The sequence below is a fragment of the Miscanthus floridulus genome, chromosome 7, assembly GCF_019320115.1.
Source record: "Miscanthus floridulus cultivar M001 chromosome 7, ASM1932011v1, whole genome shotgun sequence".
NCBI classification, from domain to species: domain Eukaryota; kingdom Viridiplantae; phylum Streptophyta; class Magnoliopsida; order Poales; family Poaceae; genus Miscanthus; species Miscanthus floridulus.
This window is the reverse complement of record NC_089586.1, coordinates 92,304,718-92,328,011: the sequence shown is the minus strand read 5'-3', so window position 1 is coordinate 92,328,011 and position 23,294 is coordinate 92,304,718. Positions and strand designations below refer to the sequence as shown.

Here is a 23,294-nt window from a genome sequence, read left to right as displayed (position 1 = left end):
TCATTGAAGGGCCTGGGTATAGCAAGAAGAATTGATGAGATGATATGTTTAAAATGAGAAGATCCTTTGGAAACTGAATGAGAAAGAATATATGAGAAGATACCCATACCATGTTTTTTGGATCAGACCACTTTGCAACTAGTGCCTTCCACTGTTCATCAGTCATGCAAGCAACTGGAGAAGTTGTCCTAATCTCATTTGCAGGTACACCATTGAAGTATTTATTCTTGAGCCGATAATGCATTTGTCGCACCCCAGAGCGCAGCATATCGGTGCAAGCTTCCTCTGTTGGCTTGTCGTCAGGGTTAATGGCCAAGCGCCCCTAGTCATATGACAATTCCATATTTAGTTAGTCAATTCAGGTTAAACAGATATACATGTTAACCATAGAAACAGTAATGCACTTACAGAGAGCTTTCCCACAAAGTTTTTGTAATATTGAAAACATTACGTCAAGGTCCATATTAGAAATCAAAATAGTACGTCAAGGTCCATACTAGAAATCATCATCTTCATCGTCTAGGGACATGTCATCATTGTTATCATTGCCACCATCACTACAGTACTGGAGTACTGTCTCATCTTCCTCCTCATCCTCACTATCTTCACGAATAATAGGTTGCTTCTTGCTGCTTATAAGGTCTTGTAAATTTCCTTCAATTATACTGGCTTCTCCACCTTGAATATTGTGCGTAACCTCATTATCAGCCCCTGCTTGCACTACATGTTCAGTATCAGAACAATAATCATCCTGATGCACATCATGACTGGCCTCATCTTTTTCAGCGACATCATAAATATTCCTATGTTCAAATTTCTGCACAACTCGCCAATCTTTACCTAAAGATGTGTCTTGCAGGTAAAATATCTTTTTCGATTGAGTTGCTAAGATGAAAGGATCAGTCTTGTACCATAATGACTGCACATTGATGGATTTGAAATTCTATCATCTCGAAGGCCTATCGTCTTGCCTTCTTTCTTGAACCAATCGCATCGAAATAGAACCACCGTCCGACGGCCTTGAAGATTTGAGTTATATTGCAACTCAATTACCTCTTTAAGGACTCCATAAAAATCTATGTTGTTCCCATCATGTGAACCTTCAGTCATTACACCACTATTTTGTGTCAGAAGGAAATTCTCACGATCCACAGTGCTATACCACACTCCATTAACCTTGCAAGCTGCACAAGTCTTAACTCACAGATCTGGGCCACATGACAGTGCCCACAATCCTTCGCTAACCGATTCTGGATTCTCCTTGCGTTTGTTCTCAATCTGTTGCAACAAAAGTACTCAGTTAACCAATTACATATGGATACTAATGCATTTACTGAACCTAGAAACACAATGTGTAGTGACTTACATGGCACCTAAACCACTTTCAAATCCTTGTTCAACCATTTTATCAACATCAAGTGCACCTTGCTGCTCAAGATCGTCCCTGTACAAGCTACAGGGCAAAGTTAAGTCATAAGAATAATTTGAAAAATTAGAAATAAAAAAAAACTAATCCCCAAAACATCTAATAGATACTTACTCCAAATATTCCTCAGCTTCTTCACAATTATTTAGCACATACCAAACTAACTTATTGAGATCAACATCATCAATGTACTGGCTCCTATTAGATCCAACAAGAGTAACACCATGCTTAAAAACAGAGATGTCATCAGGCAATGGCATCTCTCCATCACTACCATCATCATAGTTAAATCTATTGTCAATATCCTCCATATACCTAGAACAAAAAGTCAAGGTGTCACTTGCCATATATGCCTCAGTAATTGATCCTTCTGGCCTAGCCCTGTTCCTTACAAAATTCTTCAAAGTGCCTAGCCGCCTTTCTATTGGGTACATCCATCCGTACTGAATAGGTCCTCTTAGCAATGCCTCATCAGGAAGATGGACAACCAAGTGCATCATGACATCAAAGAAGGCAAGTGGAAAGATTTTCTCAAGCTTGCATAGGATCAATGGAATTTCTTCTTTTAGCCGTTTGACAACATCAATCCTTAGATTTCTACTGCATAGTTCCGAAGGTCCCGAGCTCTACAACTGCTTCATATACATCCTTCCTCACTAGTCCTCTTAGGCCAGCATGTATGATTCTTTGTAGGAGTATGTGGCAAGAATGTGTTTTTAGCTTTCCCTGCACCTTCGAACCATCTTCACTTATGTATCTTGCTAGGTTAGCCGCATATCCATCAGGAAACTTGATACCTTTGAGAAACTTGCAGAACTCGATTTTTTGATCCTTCCCCAAGACATACGGAGCAGGTGGAGCAGTGACTGAGTTGCCATGCTACTGTAAGTGCAATTCAGGTCTTATGCCCATATCATGCAAATCTAGCCTAGCATTGGTTGTGTCCTTGGTCTTGCCCTGCACATTGAGTAATGTGCCAAGAATGTTTTCACATATGTTTTTCTCTATGTGCATCACATCGAGATTATGTGGAAGCTTCAAATGTTTCCAATATGGCAATCTCCACAACCCAACTTTGCGGCTATAAATCCTTGGACCCTCATTGTGCTTCCTTTTATTTCCAATAATTTCAGGATGCTTCCCTGGCCTGACATCTTTCACCTTCTCTAGCTCCTCTAGGACCTCCTCCAAAGTGAACTTGCCTGGCTGATCTTTGTTTTCACTCTTACCATCGAAAGCCAAGCTTCTCCGCCATGCATGTGTCCTTGGAAGGTAACGACGATGTCCAATGTAACATATTTTACTCCTTATTGCCCGAGACAACGGATCCTTGTCGCAATGAATACATGCATAATACCCTTTTGTTGTTCGCCCTAATAACATGCTCAACGCTGGAAAATCATGTATACACCATAGCACGGCAGCACGATGGTTAAACTTCCAACCAGTACATGCATCGTAGGTACTGACACCCTTCCATAGATCGAGCAGTTCTTCAATTAGGGGCTCAAGGAACAAATCAAAATCCTTTCCTAGAGATTTTGGACCTGGGATGAGTAAAGGCATAAAGTAGTTTGCTAGATTCACGCATTCCCATGGTGGGAGATTCAGTGGTGTCAGAAGCACTGGCCACATACTGTACTGCGTACTCATGTTGCCAAATGGATTGAATCCATCGGTAGCTAAGGCAAGCCTCAGGTTCCTCGAATCATCTGCAAAGGTTGGTTCCCTCGTGTCGAACTCCTTCCATGCTTCTCCATCAGCTGGATGGCTCATTACATTGTCGACTGGCGTCCTTGTTTTCTTGTGCCATTGTGTTTCCTCAGAAGTGCGATTTGAAGCAAAAATTCTTTTCAACCTTGGCAAAAGTGGAAAATGCCTCAATACCTTGTGTGGAACCCGCTTGTTCCCAGTTTCATCTTGCCATCTAGATGCCTTGCATACTGGGCACACATTCTCTTTATAATACCTCTTCCGAAACAACACACAATTGTTCTTGCACACATGGATGTTTTCGAAACCAAGGCCCAGTTCTCCAAGATATTTCTTGGCCTCATCATATGATTTTGGCAACTCACTCTGAGGGTATCCTGATGACAACAACTTTAGCATTGTGGAAAATGCTGTATTGCCAATTCGATAACGAGACATGATATACAACATCCTCACCAGAAAAGAGAATTTTGAATGGCTAGATCCCGGGCTAAGTGACTTCTTCGCATCTTTAAGGACTCTTGCAAACCTTGGTTGTTCTCCATCAGCCTCTGCCGCAGCATACAGATCTCCTATCATCTCTGGTACTCCGTGATCCTCATCATAATCATCATCGGCCACATCCACATGTATCCCAAAGTCATGATCACTTCCTTTGACCTCCTGCTCCAAATTTTCAACTACTACAGTATCTGCCGACTCCCCATGATGAATCCACCTGGTGTATGCAGCTGACATTCCATAAATGTGTATATGGTCATTTACATCATCCTAAGGCCGTAAACTTTGATTAAGACATTTGCTGCACAGACAAAGTATGTGGCTGTCTTCGGGGTATCTTTCACTAACAAATTTCATGAACTCTTCAACTCCTTTCACATATGCAGGTGTGAATTGTGTCCCATAAATCCAGCTTCTATCCATCTGTTTTGAGAGTAAAATAAACCTTGCACTCAGTCCTAAAATTAGAGTAAACTCAACAAAATTCAAAAACACATCCGACACATGCATATATATAAAGAAATTAAAAAACAAATCAAACCTTGTACTGCTCTGTCCCACGCGCCACCGCTGCTCTGTCCCACTATCGCCGGCACTCCTCTGTCCCACGCAAACTGCCGCTGCCCTATCCCACGCAAGTCGCCGCTGCCCGGCGCTGCTCTCCTCGCCCCATGATCGCCGGCGCTGCTCTGACCGCCCCACGATCGCCGATGCTGGTGCACTGACCCATGCGCGCCGCCGCTGCTCTGTCTCACGAGCGCCGCCGCTACCCAGCGCTCCTCTGCTCGCGCGCCATGCGCTGCTCTGCCAGCCCCACGCTCGCCGGCACTGCCGCACTGTCCCACACGCGTCGCCACTGCCCGGCGCTGCTCTCCTTGCCCCACGCTCGCTGGTGCTGCTCTCCTCGCTCCACGCTCGCCGGCGCTGCTCTGCCCATCCGACGATCGCCGGCGCTGATTTGCTGTGCTCGCCCGACGCTACTCTCATGGCGCGAGGGTTTGTCTGCGCCCACGTCCGTGCGATCATGGGTTTAGGGCCCATGAACTGTGATCAATTCAATTTAGGGAACCAAGTTTCAATTATCATGTTATACGTTTACAAATAGAAAAACATGCATGCCTTTATCACAAAACGGCGAGTGCTCTAGTGGTAACGCACCAACATGTCTAGCAGTAGGTCGTGGGTTCGAATCTCCCTGCATGCGCTATTTTTTGGCAAAAAAAGGGAGGCGGAAGGAAGCAGGTCTAGCTGGACCGTGTGGGCCACGCTGCCCCACTTGTTCGCCGCCACGTCCTCAGGTTGAGACCCGCTGGTGGGACCGCATCGCCATGTCTTCGAGGTTGGGACCCAATGGTGGGACCACATCACCACGTCCTCAAGGTGGGACCTACTGGTGGACCACGGCGCCACGTCCTCGAGGTGGTACACGAGCCAAATGATCTATGACGATTTAGTTTTGTTGTTTTATGACGATTCTTTTGTTTTTGTCATTATTCTTCGTGCCAAAGCTTCGTCACTTGTTACTTATGATGAAGCTGGAAATTTCATCATAGAAAGCGCTTGTTCTGTGACAAAATTTGTAAGCGTCACGACTGAATCATCATTGATGAACACATTTCTAGTAGTGAGCGACGGTGCCACCTTCTCTTTCTCGGCTCCGGGGGCTCTCTACGCTCACTCGGTTGATGGTTGCTGCTGAGAGAGAGAAAGGGGAGAGACAGAATAAGGTTAGGGTCAGAGGAGTGGAGCAGCGCAGAGCTAAGGGCACCGTCGCCCAGACCGCTCGATGGTGGCCCGCTCAGCCTTGGGCGAGCGAGCTCACCGGTGAAGGGACCGGCGGTGCCACTCTGCAGTCGTTTCTCCGTCGTGGCGCTGAGGAAGAGAGAGAAAGTGAAGTGATGAATGGTCCTAGGGTTTCGACGGGAGCAGCCGCTGTGGGGTTTCTACTCGGGCGAGAAGCGCAGATGACCGTCGGATGCAAATCAACGGCCGATAGCGCTCGGGTTGGATTTAGCCTAGGTGGGCTAGTGATTTCCTGGCCTAGGCCTAGGTTGCGAACTAGGCGCGGGGACGACATGGTGCGCGCAGATGGCTAGGCCAGCTTTCACGGCTGGGCCGCGACAGCGCACGACGCGCGAGTATTTTTGGCCCAAATGCACTGTGACGTTTTTTGTTTTGTTTTATTATTTTCAGAAGCAAATTTTTGAAGATTTTTGTCTAGTTTGAATCTCTGTCAAAATTTGAACGGACGGGATAATTTTGTCGGAGAGTAGATGAGTAAAGTAAACTGCTTCTGAAAAGTAGATAAAGAATTTTCTCATGTTTCCGCTACAAAGTTTAATGTTGATTATCTTCTAATTAAATTCAAACCAACGGGAGAATTTAATTTTGAAGAGTAGTTATATGTATTTTAAGTTGATTTATGAGTTTTATGCATTAATTCTATTTTCTGTCCAACGGTGATGTAGAATTGATGCAGAAGTACCTTGTTAATTTTAACCGAGATCACTCAATTGTAATGCTAGGCTATGTGAATGAAAAGGCTTGAGTCAAGCTTGTTTAGGACTATTTTTTGTTAGTTTACTAATTTTCTGATTAAATTGGAACCAACAGAAAGATTTAATTGGAAAATGAAGAAATAAGTGAATGTTTTAGTCATCATGACTAATTTTTCGTTACAGTAAATTGTGTATAGATTTATCCCGCATGGGGAGAAGTTTTGGTATAGTACTTATGCTAGTCAATCGTGTATGGCGGGAGAAGTTTTGTGATGATTCACATGTTTTGTATCCCGCATAGCAAGAGAAGTTTGGGTAGCTCTTATGCTGTCCTAATATTGACCGTGGCACAATAGAAATGCATCGTCATGGTCAATACTAACCAAAGGATTAGAAAAAGATGTAAGCGTGACTTGCAAAAGTACAATTAATAAAAAGACCTCATTGAGTTCTTGAAGTGAAATAAAGAAAGTGTACTCCTAAACGGATCAAGAAATAACTTTATTTACATGACATGATCAAGTGAATGAAGTAAGTTATAAGTGTCTCCTCGATCACAGGTTTTTTGAATAGTTCTCAAAATTATGGCACTAAAGTTCATGCCATATTTTGAGGGAGACAATATAAAGATCAATTAAGAAAGATACACTTCATTAAGAGTGAGATAAAGATTAATTAAGATGAAACCGTTGGAGGAGTACAACTGTCACAACAATGATACCCCTAAGCAGAGAAATAGCTAAATTCCTGAACCTTTTAAAGTTCCGACAGGAAAATAGCGTAGTCAGCCAAAAAGATGTTAAGGTGGTGCTTAAAGCGCCATATGAGGTTTTAACAGATTAAACCCAAAATAAGATATTTAAAGATATACCATTTTTAGAAAAGATGGGAAGATCTGGGGGAGCATGGTATGTAGAGGTATGTAGAGACCTAAGATTTGAAGAGAAGAGGGACTGCGTGCCCACTACAGTGACTCAAGAGCAACAAGTTTCTCAATACCTATTGATGTTGTATGACTAATACAACACCTGTTGTTAGCTCTTCAAAGAAGATGAATAATGTAAACAAGGATCTTGTTATACAGGAGCCTATAGAATCAATTGTCTCTTGGCAATGAAGAGCAACAACAACCCCATATGAAAGTACCAATAGCTGAGGCCCCAGAAGGTCTCAAAGAATTAGTAAACCAGTTTTTTTATGACTATGAAGTCTATGTTAGTAAAGAAATTCAAATGAAGGGTGATCCCACCTCATTTTAAGAAACCATGAGAAGCGTTTACTCATTTAATGAAAGTTGAAATGAATTCGATGAGGATGAATAGATTACGATGAGAGTTTTCTCTCTAGACTCATGCAAGGATTCTTTAGAATCAAAATGGTGTTATTGGCACATTACGATTTAGAGTTACATCAGATGGATGTAAAGACGACATTCCTCAACATGGATTTATATGAAAACGTTAACATGGCACAACCCAAAGGTTTTGTCATGGAAGAAAAAGAATGTATGGGATGCCGCCTGTAGAAATCTATTTATGGATTAAAAATAAGTCTCTAGACAGTAGTATTTGAAGTTAATGAAACAATGAGAAAGTTTGGGTTTTAAAGAAAATGAGAAGGACAATAGCGTTTATGCGAACTTCAAGAATGGAAAACTCATTTTCCATATCCTGTAAATAGATGACATTCTACTCACTAGTAGTGATGTTAATATGTCATTGGAGAAAAAGAAGTTTTGTCCTCAAGTTTCAATGTGAATGATCTTGGTGAAGCGTCAAAGGTTCGAGGAATTGAAATTCACCGAGATAAAAGAAAATGGGGTATTAGGACTATCGCAAAGGCATACTTAGAAAAGATTCTAAAGAAATAAAGTATGCATGCGGGTAAACCTACGCCTGCTCCTATAGTCAAGGGTAATAGATTTGGGAACTTGAAATATTTTAGGAACCGATATGAGATCGATCAAATGAACACGGTTCCATATGCTTCAGCTGTTGGAAGCTTGATGAGTGTACAAGTACAAGTAAGAACTTACCCTGACGCAGTTTACGTATCCGGGATATTTTGGCAGAAGTCCAGTCCAGATAAATATCACTGGAATGGAGATGAGAATGTCTTGCAATTTTGCAAAATATCATAGGCCTCATGCTTAGTAAGAAAGAACAAGTACTCTCAAATAGTTGGGGGTACAAATATTAAGTTTTGGCGAGATGTGTAGTGAAATCCACAACAGTTGCTAACACTAGCAGTTAGAGTATTATTGTAAAAAAGATCCAAAGAAATAGGTGTGGTGTCATCAGTGATGCATACCATAGTATAGCTTGACATGAGGCTTAAGGAACAGGCAAAAGGAGGTTAAGGGAATTTGTACCCGGATTTAACAATGGTAGACAACAACAATAACCATTTAAAGTAAGTTAACTCCTAAGATATTAGGTCAAGTGTGCTGCCAAACACATTGACACTAAGTTATATGTTGTAAAGGAGAAAATTCAGAATCATTTTGAAAGCATTGAGCACATAAATACCGAGTAAGTACTTACGGATCCACTTATCAAAGGCTTACCACCCAGTGCGTTCAGAGAACACACAGTCGACATGGGTTTATGGAAAGCCTATGATTTCTAGATACTAAGAGCCTAGTTGAGTATCTGTTTCAAAACAGAGAGGTGCATTGTTGCTGTTAAATCTAATGGCAACTGACCGTGACAATGAGGCACGCTCTATGCACTAATCTATGATAAAATAGGAAAAAGAAAGAGGAAGTTAAGTTTAAGACATAAGGTGAGATCAAGGGAGAGAATGTTAGGTTGATCTCTACCAATTGGCCCAACGGTCAATTAGGCCCGTGATCCGCGCCCTGATCGGGGTCGCTCAGCCTTTCTACTGGCTGATGGGCCCCCGTCGCGCAGTGCCATAAAAGGACGGTAGGGGCTGGGGCACAAGACATGAGATTCACCATAGACGCCGGCCCCACCGTGATGTCCTAACCCCAGTCTGATCTAGAAAGGGGAGCTGTAAGCGACGGGAAGCGCCATCGCCTTCGCCGTTGCCACCACCGCCTCTGCGCCACGCCGGACGTCTACACCGCGTCGGACACTACTGCTTCTACTACCCCGACACCCTCTGTCACGACTACGCCATGGATGGCTCGTCATCCTCCAAAGCCGACGGTCAGATACACCTACACACATCTCCCTCTCTCACTGTCTCCCTCTCCTGACTCATGTTCTAGGCCGATTTTGAATCAACCAGTAAGCGATTCACCCTCCTATCTACACCTAGATGATCCCTAGGGCTTAACATCTATATCCATAAAAAGTATATTATGTTACCTTAGTATTTATATATTGGAGTATAGATAGATTATTAATGAGAGGCTAATAGAGATGTTGTTAGTCGAGTCAAGTCTGTCGCTTGAAACATCTACCACCATTAGAGCCCACTAGTTCATCGTGATCGTTTGTAGGTATGGAAAACGACAAAACCAAAGTATCACGACTAAGTGCCCCATTGCTTCTCAGAATTTTGTGGGTCATTACGTTAGGCATGACTCTCTAGTGGCTTCCACTTTGTCTAAAAACATATCAATGGCCTTCAATTCAAGGTAGAAAATTAGTACATTTTTCACTCTAATCCATATGGACTGAGAGGATCAGTTTATAAAAAGGATGCCTAAACAGAGAGCGGGCACCTACCATGATGCACTCACGACTCTGAAATCTGAATTTAGAACAAAGTTCATAACTTCATATCCTCTGACAACTGAAATGTGCCTGTGCTTAGCATTGGATTTGCAGAGTAGTGCTTTAAACATTTGGTTACACTATACCATGGCCCAATTACTAGGGTCACGCTTGCAGGCACTGCAGTGTGGTTAGAGCCATAACTTGGATCATGTTAGGTGATCCAATGACTTAAGAAAAACCTTGCTCTTAGTCGAGTATAGATTATCGAGAGGCTAATAGAGATAATGCTCTTAGTTGAGTCAAGTCTGTCTACTCGAAACATCTACCACTATCAGCCCACTAATTCATCGTGATCGTCGTTCGTAGGTATGGAAAATGACAAAACCAAAATATCACTACTAAGGGCCCCATTGCTTCTCAGAAGTTTATGGGTTATTACGTTAGGCGTGACTCTCCTGTAGCTTCCACATTAGCAATGGCCTTGAATTCAAGGTGGAAAATTAGTACGTTTTTCACTCTAATCCATATGGACCAAGAGAATCAGTTTATGAAAAGATGCCTAAACAGAGAGCAGGCTTTAAACATTTGGATGGTTCTTTACACTATACGGCTATACCACGGCCCAATCACTAGGGTCACGCCTGTAGGCACTACAGTGTGGTCAGAGCCATAACTTGGATCACGTTAGGTGATCCAGTGACTTTCTTAAGGAAGAACCTGCTAGCAAATCAAGGCAAAGAACCAACAAAACTAAATTGGAAGTAGGATTGTCCGGTGACTGAGGCCCAAGCACATTGAGCATGCAGGCTACCTGGATGCTTGCCGTGTTAAAAATCGTCCTTGACCCATGCTGCCCACAGCAGTTCTTGGGCCACATTTACGCAAGCACCGCCCTGACCCCACTGAAGAAAATCTTTTGAGGCCCAACAATTCCTATGCCAAGCCAACCAATTCTACTTGCTCCGTCCTCGACTCCTCGCTGCCGAGTGCCGCACTTTGCTGTTCATAGGTCGCCACAGGGTCGGTACTCACCAGTCACTAGAGCAAGCGGAACAGCCTGAGTGGGGCATGCTTCACTGCTCCCCTCGGGCTCGGGATCCCATCCTCTCTCCTCCAAGGCTCGCAGCATGAGCAGATGGTTGAGGCATTTTCTCCATGGCCTTGGCTACTGTTGTCTCCTTGAATTGGTAGGCTCCCTTGCGCCATGGTCATTTTCAGTGGAATTTATTGCTTCATGTATGTAATACCGATAGTTGGTACAAAATATTCAAAATATAGGTACTGATGATCCACGCGCGCTCGCACTTATAGAAGTTTTATAAGTCTAATATGCGACAAGCTAATTCAGATTTTCCATATGCAGATCAGTTGCATCTGTAGGGTAGACTTGTACATACTTTCATATCTACAAATGTGACTTTGAAGTTCTGTGTTGAATACACGTGATGGCTGTGCTATTGATAATGTCATGAAAGGACAACGAAGTTGGTACTGTCATGCAAGAACATTGAAGGGAAGAGTGAGTTTGCCATATCTTTCTGTTCTCATATATGAGTGTCAATTCACATTAGTCTGATGCCAACTGGAATCATGTGCTAGCCTGATTATGACAAAAAATGCAGCAACATGTTGCAGTTGAAATCATGTATTAGTCTGATGCCTACCGGAGCCACTGGTTAAGCCATTGGCAATTGATATAAAATTATCAATAGACTTGTCGACAACCACAACTATGTTCTTATAGAATCTTATCTTTAATACAAGGACCTGATGCTATACCCTATATGCATCTAAAGAAACTATAGAAGGGATACAAGCCATCATATAGAAGGATACAAGCCATCTGGTCTACAGTACATTGTGCATATTACACATAAAATGAATCTGTGTGAAACAATCTCATCCAAAGATACGAAATTAAATGTAACTTATAAATATATGATATCTCAGATGCAGCAGTATATAAGCAAACCCTCTATTATCTTAGCATAATGCAGTTAGCGTCGCCTAAATGAAGACACATATTCTTGCTCCAAACTGTAGCACCTAGAGGTCTCTAGAGGTATTATATGGGTAGCATTAACTCGGTTGATATGTTCGAGTGAATTCTTGGCTTCTGCACATAGAAAAGACTCAACATCTCCATCTTTTTCGGGTAAATGATGTCTTTTTCTCAGCCTCATTGTTCTTAAGGATTGCAACCACATCTCCACTTCTTTCATAGACGGTCGCTCTCCTCCTTTTACCCTTAAGCATGCTTCTGCAAGGAAGGCAATTTCACTAATCTCTTCATGGTCTGCTTCTTCCACAACTTGAGTATCCATTATTTCAATAAGAGACCCTTGGTGAAGTCCTTCAATGAAGAAATGGGACAAACTTTGCTTTGCACCTAAATCATTAATAAAAATTGGCTTCTTTCTTGTCAAGAGTTCCACAAGTATTACTCCAAAACTGTATACATCACTCTTCTCCGTTAGTTGACCGGTATGATAATACTCTGGATCCAAGTAACCAAATGTTCCTTGAACAATTGTCACCACATGGGTCTCATCAAGTGAAAGAGATCTTGAAGCACCAAAATCTGAAACCTTTGCGGTGAAGTTGTTATCCAAGAGTATATTTGAAGACTTGACATCTCTGTGAAAAATTGGCAATGTAGCTGCTGAGTGTAGATAAGCCAGAGCCCCGGATGCTTCCACTGCAATGCTCAGGCGATCATCCCATGAAAGCAAGCATTTTACTGTAGTATCTGTGTGAAGAAGTTCATATAGAGTGCCATTTGAAATGAACTCATAGACAAGCAAGGGAACTTCATCTTCTAGGCAGCAACCAAACAGTTTCACCACATTACGATGGATGATTTGGGACAAAATGACAACTTCATTGATAAATTGGTCTATCTCTGTTTGCTCCACTATTTTGGATTTTTTTATGGCCACCACACGTTGGTCTGATAGAATCCCTTTATAAACTGTTCCATGTCCTCCACGACCAAGAACACGAGTAGCATCAAAGTTGTTAGTCGCCTCCTCTAGTTCCTCCAATGAGAATATCTTTGTTTTGCTAGCAGCGCTTTCATCTGAGATCAGTTGCTCCAATAGCAAACCTTGATTTTTCTTGAAGTATGCTCGCCGAAGTCTCTTTTGGATGCCTTTCTTCCACTTATTGGCAAGTAGAATTACACCCAATCCAATAAATATGGAGCCAAGGCCACAACCAGTTCCAATTGCAATACCTATATGCATTTGTTGTTGTTATGAAATAATGTTAACGTTTACAAATTATAATTTTAAGGGAGTTTTGTATGCTATGGCTTACCTAAAAGAAGATTTCGTTGCTTAGCTGATGTACCTGTGCAGCCGTCCTGTATGTATGGATTTCCTGTGTAGCCAGTAGAACACTTGCAACGATATCCCATAACTGTTTTCCCATGGATCACGCTTTTGCAATCACTGTTTCCGCTGCGGCATGCATACTTACTTCTATTCCCATGCAAAGCTTGTTCACAAGATGAATTTGTAACTGCCCATCGTATAACAAGATGAATGTCATATTCCATAGAAAAATCAAATTCGTCTTCCACAGGGCCGACGATGTCATATTCCCCACTTTCGGTGGCCTGAGCTATTATTACTTCTTTCCCGGAGCTAGCATTGTTTGGCTTGTTGCTAACCGTCAGAGTCCCGTCTTCTATTGACAGACCAGTCACGTGATACTGTGTATATGCTGTGCTAAAAAGCGTCTCATTTGCAGCAGTACAATTAAGTCGGAACCTTTCGTTTCCGAAACAATCTTCTTCAAGCCCGAAAGGGAAGGGAATGGACATGTTCCCACATGACCTCTGACAGTGTTCTTTAGGCTTGGGGTTGTAATCTGCTTCGTAACAATAGATTGATAGAGTAAGAACAAGAAGATAAAATATTAAATATTTTCTTTTTTTTAGAGAAAAGCAAGCAGGGAACACCTTGTTGCATGCATCCTTCGAAAGGTAAGCATTGGCTGTGGAATAACCATTGTAGCAATGGCAGCTGTAACCTCCATATGACTCATCTCTGCAATAGCTGCCGGTGGCACAAGCATAGCTTGCCTTGTTCATCTGCGCGATTTTGCAGCTTGGTTGGTCCATGATGGCAACCTCAAGTTCAGTGTCATCAATCTTGCTTGCATTTGTCCAACTTGAGAAAAGATCAGTCGCATTTTGCGTGTAACCACTTGAGAACAACATGAAAGCCATGATGCCAGGGTGCAGAGGATGTGACTGCGCTGCCATATTATCAGCCCGAACAATTGTTCCTTGAAAGCCTGAGATGTCGTTTTGTAGAATGATGGAACAGCAACCAAACCCATTGCAAGGCCCTTGATTCGGCAATACCTTGCCGTGGCACCTGCTCATGCAGGAGCCGATAGGGTTCCTCACAGAGTCAAACAAGTCAACATCAAAATCGCAGCCAAGGAAGAAGAAAGTGTTATAACCGGGGATAGTAATACCCTTGGCGGGGGCATTCCAAGATATATTGTGGGTGTTCGTACCAGATTCTTCCAAGCTACTGTTGAAGAACATAGCTGGGATGGATACCGAGGAACCATAAATGTGCTTAACCTGAGTTGTGCTGTTACCCAGAAACAACTTTGGAGGTTGAGTGGTGTGGTTGCAGGTAAGCTCGAAGCCTTGTCGGAAGCAGCCGGGCCCAATACCGAAGGGGTAGGTGATGTCGATGTCCCCGCAGCTGGAGGGGCAGTGGCTAGCTATGGTGGCAGTGGACGGGACATACAGTATCCCTCCGTCATTTGCGGATGCAGGTGGCATGGCCGGCAACGCCAAGCACGCCAGAGCGAACACCATGGCACAAACCATTACTCTACTCGAGCTCATCATTAAGCCAATCAGCTTGTCTGCGTGGTGTTTAGTGTCGGGATTATATTCTGGGTTACCGGAACTACTACTCATATTTAAAAGCTATAGATACGGTTTTTCGTGCTAGCGGCTGGACTCTGGACTGTGAGTGCTGTGGTAGTTATGTGGCCATATATCACATTCATCATTCAGTGCGTGATTGAGAGTTTGCCAGGGTAGACTTTGAATTGCCACCTAGTCACGAGTCAATCAAAATACATTTTTGAAGTGCAATTCTTGCATATGTACTCTCTCCGACTCCGAGGCAAATCATAGTTTCTTTAGCTTTGTTCTTTTTTTTTCTATCTTTGACTGAGTTTTTAGAGACAGTTGAGTTCTAGTATATCCCTAACTTTTTAGAGTTTAAACTAGATTTCTTTGCCCTGTTTGGTGTCTTGGAATTAAGAGAAATTGAAAATAATCTAATAATAAAATAAGAAGCACTTTCTAGATATTGGTTTTAATTTCATGGAATCCAAACAAGCATAATGAAAAAGTGGACGCTAAAATTAGAAGCAATAGATGAAATCCCTGTGTCTTATTTTTGCTAATGTTTCCCCCCTTTACCAATATAGCGGACTAACTATATACTCCCATTGTCCATAAAAGAATGCAATTCTAGTATAATACAAAGTTAAAATATTTTAAATTTAACTAACTATAAATAAAAAATATTAATATAATATTAAATACGTATCATTTGATTTGTCATAAGATATATTTTTATACTATATTTATCTAATGCCATAAACATTAATATTTTTATCTATATATTTAGTTAAACTTTAGACACATTAACTTAAAATTACTCCTACTCGCACATTCTTTTGTGGACAGGGGGGTAGAACCACTTACATGGTTGATGGAGTTTTGAGTCTTCTCACGAGTTACCGTCTCTGTATTATGAGCAGCAGCTGAAATGACTGAAACTAATTCAGCGTTTAGTCTGTCCATACATTTCTCAATCCTTACAGCAAGGCTGATGTGATAGTGGCGTTTACTCTTTCTACAGCTAGCAATTGCGAGGACCGACTATAGTATGGTGTATGGAACAGTATGCTGGTCAGTAGAAGCTTTTGTCTACTTGACTCTCTAGAACGTACTCCCTCCATCTTAGAATTACCGTCTCAGAAGGAAAAAAAGACCAAAATAGCCCCACAATGTCTCTGTCATGTTCTCTTCTCCCGTCCACATTCAAAATTTCAGATCCACATGGTGGCCGGTGGCCGCCAAGCCTTGCCTCGCCTCGCCTTGCTGCTGGTCCATTCCTTGTTGAGCACTGCAAAGGGAGGCCATAGCCCACTCCAGATCTAGCGACTCCGTGCCCTCTCCGTCCGAGCCTTCTCTCTGACGGTGAGAGAGGAGAGGCTACTGACGGCCATGGGAGGAGCAGAGGAGGGAGGGGCCGGATCTCCGCCGCCCCGATGTAGCCTCGCCAGGCAGTGTCACCTCAACGCTGACAGAGAAGAAGAGGAAGGTGTGCGCCGGCCTCCCACCGATGGAAGAGAAGAGGGGGCGACCGGCGGAGGAGAAGAAGAGGGGGTCACCAGTGAAGAGGAAGAGGAGGGGGCAGAGGAAAATAGGAGCTAGGGAGGGAGAGACAGAGAACGACGAGGGAGGGATGGGGCGGGCGGGTAGCCACAGAAAAGGAATGTTAAGTGGGACCTATGTTTAAAACATTATTCTTTTCTGGACGTACTTCAAATGCTGCGATGATGTTTTTTTGGGACAAAGGGAGTACTAAAATATATTTAAAAAATAAATACGCATATCATTTTTCAAGGAGACAAACTTTTTTAAGTTTGACTAAGAATATAGAAAATAGTGTCAATATTTGTATCTTCAAATAAGTTATTATAAAAGTATACTCATATTCAATCTAACGATTGTTAGTATACATCATAAATATTAGTATATTTTTATAAATTTAATCAAACTTAAAAATTTTGACTTCTCAGGAAGCGAGATATACATTTATTTTAGGACGGAAGAAGTACTTTAAACTTCCTCTTCAATTCAAAAGGTAGGGATCCAAGATAATGAAGAGCTGTGTAGGACAACTTGGAGCTGAAGTGTTGAACTCCCAACTCAGAGAGCGGTGCCAAATGAGCTTATCAGTCACCCTTGCCTCAAGTTTACTTCTGTCAGTCGATCCCAGAGGTTTAGGTACTGTACCAGCGCCTGGACTGAGACACCACAAATGATCTCTGAAATCCACCGCCCCGCTTGCAAGGCCTTGTGCAGCCGATTGCGTGTTCTGCTTGGAGTGCATGCACTTGACTCTTGGAGACCAGCTGCGAGAGGGACGAGGTCATCTCCGAATTTCAGGTTTTGAAAGTTAAAAGGAGTGCGTTGTCCGGTATTCGAATTTGATAGTGCTTTTTAAATTCAGCAAAAAGCTCAGGGAAGCAAATCGACACTACTAGAAGATTTGTGTTAAACTCATCCGGCGTACATACAGCTACCAGATTTGTGTTAAATTCATCCTCGTCGTCCTTGGCCGAAGCTGCTGGCAAATGGTCAAGGCAAAGAACTAACAGCACTGAATTGGGAGTAAGGATTGTCCGGACATGAGGCCCCAGCGCGGTGAGCATGCTTCTGGTTGGATGGATGCTTGGCGTGTTAAAAGTCCTTGATCCACGCTGCCGACAGCAGTTCTTGGGCCATAGTTACGAAAGCATCGCCCAGGCCCATCAAGGAAAATCCTTTCAGGCCCAATTTCTGCGCCAATGCTACTCCGTCCTCGAGCACCTCGACTCCTCGCCGCGACTCAGCCGAGCACCGCACTTCTCTGTTCATAGGTCGCCGTAGTCGGTAGAGGCTCTGCCAAGCGGAACAGGCCCTCCGCCTCTTTCCTCCGACGCTCCCAGCACGAACAGCCGGTTGATGCATCCCCCGCGGCCTTGGGCCTTGGCTACTGTTGTCTCCTTCGATTGGTAGGCTCCCTTGCGCCATGGTCATTTGTCAATGAAATGTATTGCTTCATGCATTACCGATAGTTGGTACAAAATATTCTGAAGATAGGTACTAGTCCCACGCGCGCTCACAATATATTATATCTCAGATAAATCAGTATCTAAGCAAAGCCCTTTATTATCTAGCACAAATGTAGTTAGCGTGGCCTAAACGAAGACACACATTCTTGGTCCAAACTGTAGCACCTAGAGGTCTCTTGAGGTATTATATGGGTAGCATTAACAAGGTTGATATGTTCGAGTGAATTCTTAGCTTCTGCACATAACAAAGGCTCAATATCTCCTTGTTCAAGTAAATGTTGTCTTTTTCATAGCCTCTTTGTTCTTAGGAATTGTAACCTCATTTCTACTTCTTTCATAGTCGGTCGCTCTCCTCCTTTGACCCTTAAGCATGCTTATGTAAGTAAGGCAATTTCACTAATCTCTTCCTGGTCTGCTTCTTCCACAACTTGAGTATCCATTATTTCAATAAGAGACCCTTGGTGAAATCCTTCAATGAAGAAATGGGACAAGCTTTGCTTTGCACCTAAATCATCAATAAAAATTGGCTTCTTTCTTGTCAAAAGATCCACAAGTATTACTCCAAAACTGTATACATCACTTTTCTCCGTTAGTTGACCGGTATGATAATACTGTGGATCCAAGTAACCGAATGTTCCTTGAACAATTGTCACCACATGGGTCTCATCAATTGAAAGAGATCTTGAAGCACCAAAATCTGAAACCTTTGTGGTGAAGTTGTCATCCAATAGTATATTTGAAGACTTGACATCTCTGTGGAAAATTGGTATTGTAGCTGCTGAATGTAGATAAGCAAGAGCCCCTGATGCTTCTATTGCAATCCTAATGCGATCATCCTATGAAAGCAAGCATTTTAATGTAGTATCAGTGTGAAGAAGTTCATACAGAGTTCCATTTGAAATGAATTCATATACAAGCAAGGGCACCACATCTTCTAGGCAGCAACCAAGCAGTTTCACCACATTACGATGACTGATTTGAGACAAAATGACAACCTCATTGATAAATTGGTCTATCTCTATTTGCTCCGCTATTTTGGATTTTTTATAGCCACCACACGTTGGTCTGATAGAATCCCATTATAAACTGTACCATGTCCTCCACGACCAAGAAGACGAGTAGCATCAAAGTTGTTAGTCGCCTCCTCTAGTTCCTCCAATGAGAATATCTTTGCTCCGCTATTTTGGATTTTTTTATAGCCACCACACGTTGGTCTGATAGAATCCCTTTATAAACTGTACCATGTCCTCCACGACCAAGAAGACGAGTAGCATCAAAGTTGTTAGTCGCCTCCTCTAGTGCCTCCAATGAGAATATCTTTGTTTTGCTTGTAGCGCTTTCATCTGAGATCAGTTGCTCCAATAGCAAACCTTGATTTTTCTTGAAGTATGCTCGTCGGATTCTCTTTTGGATGCCTTTCTTCCACTTATTGACAAGTAGAATTGCACCCAATGCAATAAATATGGAGCCAAGGCCACAACCAATTCCAATTGCAATACCTATATGCATTTGCTGTGGTTATAAAAAAAACTCGACTGGGGGGAGGGGGGGGGGGGGTGTTAAGACTGCCCCCGCAGCATTACAAATAAGAAGAAGGACCTTCTCACCCGGACGAGAAAACCCCCGAACCCCCGCCCCCACCCTTACACGGTGGCTTTCCGTCGCCCAAGTGAGAATTGGGCCGATGCCCCCCCCCAGTGCTTTGGTTATGGGGACGGACGAGGAGGTTTTTTTAACCTCAGCCTGAAATTCGCTCCCACGGGGAGTCGAACTCAGGACCTGAGGAGTGCCGCCGGGTCACCTAACCCTTTGAGCTAGGCACCCTTTGGCTTTGCTGTGGTTATAAGACCATGTTAATGTTACAAAATGTAATTGCAAGGGGATTTTGTTTGCTATGACTTACCCAAAAAGAAGGTTCCATTGCTTAGTCGATTAGACACACTGCCCCTTATTAGAATCAAATTCTTTACTGTGAGGGCATATCACAGTGCGTGATTGAGAGTTTACCAGGGTTCAGGCCCAAAATGATCGAATTTCTGTGAAATTTATCTATTTCGGTGAGGTCCGAAACAATACTATACCGGTCAAAGATTTTGATTAAATTCGAATTTTAGTCTACTCTAGAGTTGAAAAACAAATCTATGAGTTCTTCATTTCTATTAAATGCATACCTATCAAGCTATAATTCAAAGCCTGTTCGTTTGGCTAGGCTTGTTCGTTGCTGGTTCGTGAAGAAGTACTGCTGGCTGGTTTGGTGTGAGAGAAAAATATTGTTCCGGCTGGAAATTTACGATCATTTACGACAAGCACAAGCCAACCGAACAGGCTCACTAGCTAGCTCCCAAAGCTCATTGCTAATGGGCCATGGCAAAACCAAATAAACGAGTTAACGGCTCGCCAAGTGCGTTCATTTGGCAACACTGTCATGCTGGATGATTAAGGATTACACGTCTGGTCTGCATCTCATGCTATGTATCATTTTTCTTTTTTGAAAAAAAAGAGAGAACTGAAATCAATTCCTCACGCTATCTTCTTTGAGAAGCTAACCTGCAAAGTTAATACGTGTATGCGAGTCTCTTTAGATCTTGCATGCATGGTTATTTTTAGCCAAACAAGAAAAGAAGTGAGATCTCCTTATCTTGTTCACCAGTCTTGCATGTGAAAGTGGGAATCAGCAACTTAAGAAATACGAAACCTTAATACTAGGTCAAGCGTTGTTTTGGTCGTATATAGGCAGAATAGTCATTGTAGTCTTTGAACTACAAGGTACTAAAAAGTGTATAGCACGAGTTGGTAGTGAATTGGTGTCGAGATAGGAGGCACTATTATGGATGCTAAGTTCTAATAGCGGCATATGGTAATCACATTAAATTTAAGCATATATATGATGAATAATGGGTATAAATATGCATTCAATTATATAATTATTCTCAAAGAACTTATCTCTAGCATACTTAAATTAAGAAAAAAACATGGCAAAAATTGCTAATGGACACTGAAAGTGATGTCACTTTGCCCGCGGACACCAAATTTGCTGAAGGACACTAGACGTATTAAAATATTTATTTCGAGCTTATGAGGTGAGAGAACAGCTGTGAAATGATGTTTTTGCCCTCTGTCTCTTTCTTCTTCCTCTCTCTCCCTTTCTTCTCGCCGTGACTGGCCGTCCCCACTGGCCATCTCTCTTGCCGTGGTTAGCTGTCACCGCTGCCACCCGCACTATCGTGGCTCGTTGCCGGTGCGCCCTGTGGCCCCCACGCGCTGCCACGGCCTGCTACCGCCCACGCCCTGCCTCCGCACACGCCGCCACAGCCTCCTCATGCCCCGGAGCTGCCACCACCTGCGGCCCCATGCGGCGCCGAAGATTGCTCGCGCCTAGGCCGCCGTCCACGCATGCCCGGTCTAGCCCGCATGCCCTTTCCCTGGCCGCCGACCCATGCCCCGCGCAACCAGCTACCGGCTTCCCCTGCGCACCCAGCCCACGCGTCGCGTCGGCTTCCAACCACACCGCCGGTGAGGAGGCTATGGCGGCACGTGAGGCAGCAGGGACAAAACGGTCTTTTACATTGGATTTTAACACCGTTTGAAAGCTCTAGTTTGGTTTTAATGAATTGATGACACCCTATGTGCTAACCTATTTGCTCTAAGTGATCATGAGATAGGTAGCACTATTCCAAGTGGTGGAGCAAATGAAGATCTTGTTGATGGTAGTGATGGCCATGGCGATCAAGTGCTCGACTTGAAAAGGAAGAAAGAGAAAAACAAAATGGGCTCAAGGCAAAGGTGAATTTGATAGGGCGCTTTTGTTTTGGTGATCAAGACACCTAGTGTGTGTGATCACATTTAGGATAGATAGCCGTACTTTTAAGAAGGGTGAAACTCATATCGAAATGCAGTTATCAAAGTGCCACTAGATGCTCTAACTCATTGTATATGCATTTAGATCTAGTAGAGTGCTAACACCCTTGAAATTGTTTGTGAAAAAATGCTAACACACGTGTACAAGGTGATACACTTGGTGGTCGGCATATTTGTTCAAGGGTGGAGAAGTTGGTGAAGTGGAGGAGTTGTTTTCCTCTAATCGGACGCAGGTCACGTAGTGTTCGGACTCGGGGTTCGGCGCGTCCGGTCATCGGTGCAGTGAAGAGTGTGGCGTTAGTCCCTGACCGGACGCTGGCCCAAGTAGTGACCTGACGCGACGGAGGTGCGTCCAGTCATGTATGACGTACGCTGACGCAAGCAACAGAGCGAGGTAGAGTTGACCTAACTCACCGACGCGTCCAATCACGTGTGATCTGACGCGTCCGGTCATGAAATTTCGCCTCTGGATGCTTACTGGAAGTGACCTAACGCTGAGAAGCCGCGAGGAGCAGCGCGTCTGGTCACTACGTGGCTGGCTCGGGCGCAGGAGCGATCGGATGCTGCGTTGGCGCATCAGGTCGTGTTGCCGCGAGTCTGGTTTTAAATTAACACGTGAGGGTTTGAATTTGATCGTTGGAATCGCACACGCGAGGTTTAACGGAGGTGACACATGGAACGCCTGTGGATCTCCATCTTGTGTTGGTTGTGTGGCACCCGATTGCGGGTTAGGCATGTGATGCCTATTAGCGCATGAACTTCCAAGTGGGTGAATCGCTACAACGAGGATGTAGCTTGCCGGCAAGCAAGTGAACCTCGGGGATAAATCATTGTGTCATCTTGTCCTGAGGATTTCATTGGTTTTCTTGTGATTGATTGATTGATCATCGCTTGCCACGTCGGTATATCTTCACTACCCTCACTTGTATTTACATTATCTAGTGTAGCTAAGCTCTTTAGTGTAGTTAATTTTGAGAGCTACATTTCTTGTTTGTGTAGTGGTTAGTAAGGCTCTTTAGTTAGTCTTTGAGAGCTCACTAACTTATTAGTAGTGACTTAGCCTCTTTTGTGAATTAGAGACTATAGTAACTAGAATTATGGTAGGTGGCTTGTATTTTTTAGTAGGCTAGCGCAACACTCGCTCCGCTTCATAATTATCTAACCACCTTGTTAAGTGTTGTTATAAAAATTTTTATAGGCAATTCACCCCACTCTTGCCATTAGGACCTTTCACCATTACACCTTGAAACTGATGGAAGTACCAGATAGGTAAGGAAAATTGAAAGGGTAGACAAATAAGAAAGATTTCAAGTTTGGTTATCAAATAAGAGAGAATAAATTTTTTCAGTGTCAAATAGAAAATTTTATCTTAATAATTCTAATGTTATTTGGAATGTTATCTTGTAATAGTGTCATTTTTACATATATCTTACAATACATTATTTTTGTGGAATAATTATAGCTGCTATAAACACTATTTAGTACTCCCTCCATTCTAAATTATAAATTATTCTGACTTTTATAGACATATTACTATTGCGATATACCTAGATATACACTAAAAAGAGATAGAACGAATTACAATTTAAAATAGAGGGAATAATTTAAGAAAATGCAGGTAAATTAGAACAACAACAAATCTACATCTTTTTCTTAGCTATTTCTAGCATGAGGCTCAACTAATAACCAATTATGATAAAAAACAATATGTTTTTATCT

At 42.9% G+C, this 23,294-nt stretch overlaps 3 pseudogenes; all 3 read right to left on the bottom strand.

The window, feature by feature from the left end:
- Positions 1-496: 496 nt before the first annotated feature.
- On the bottom strand, positions 497-1,404 carry LOC136466364 (uncharacterized; annotated as a pseudogene).
- A 10,291-nt stretch (positions 1,405-11,695) lies between these two features.
- Positions 11,696-14,729, bottom strand: LOC136463817 (wall-associated receptor kinase 4-like; annotated as a pseudogene).
- A 3,104-nt stretch (positions 14,730-17,833) lies between these two features.
- LOC136465858 (wall-associated receptor kinase-like 9) lies at positions 17,834-19,226 on the bottom strand (annotated as a pseudogene).
- Positions 19,227-23,294: the final 4,068 nt, after the last annotated feature.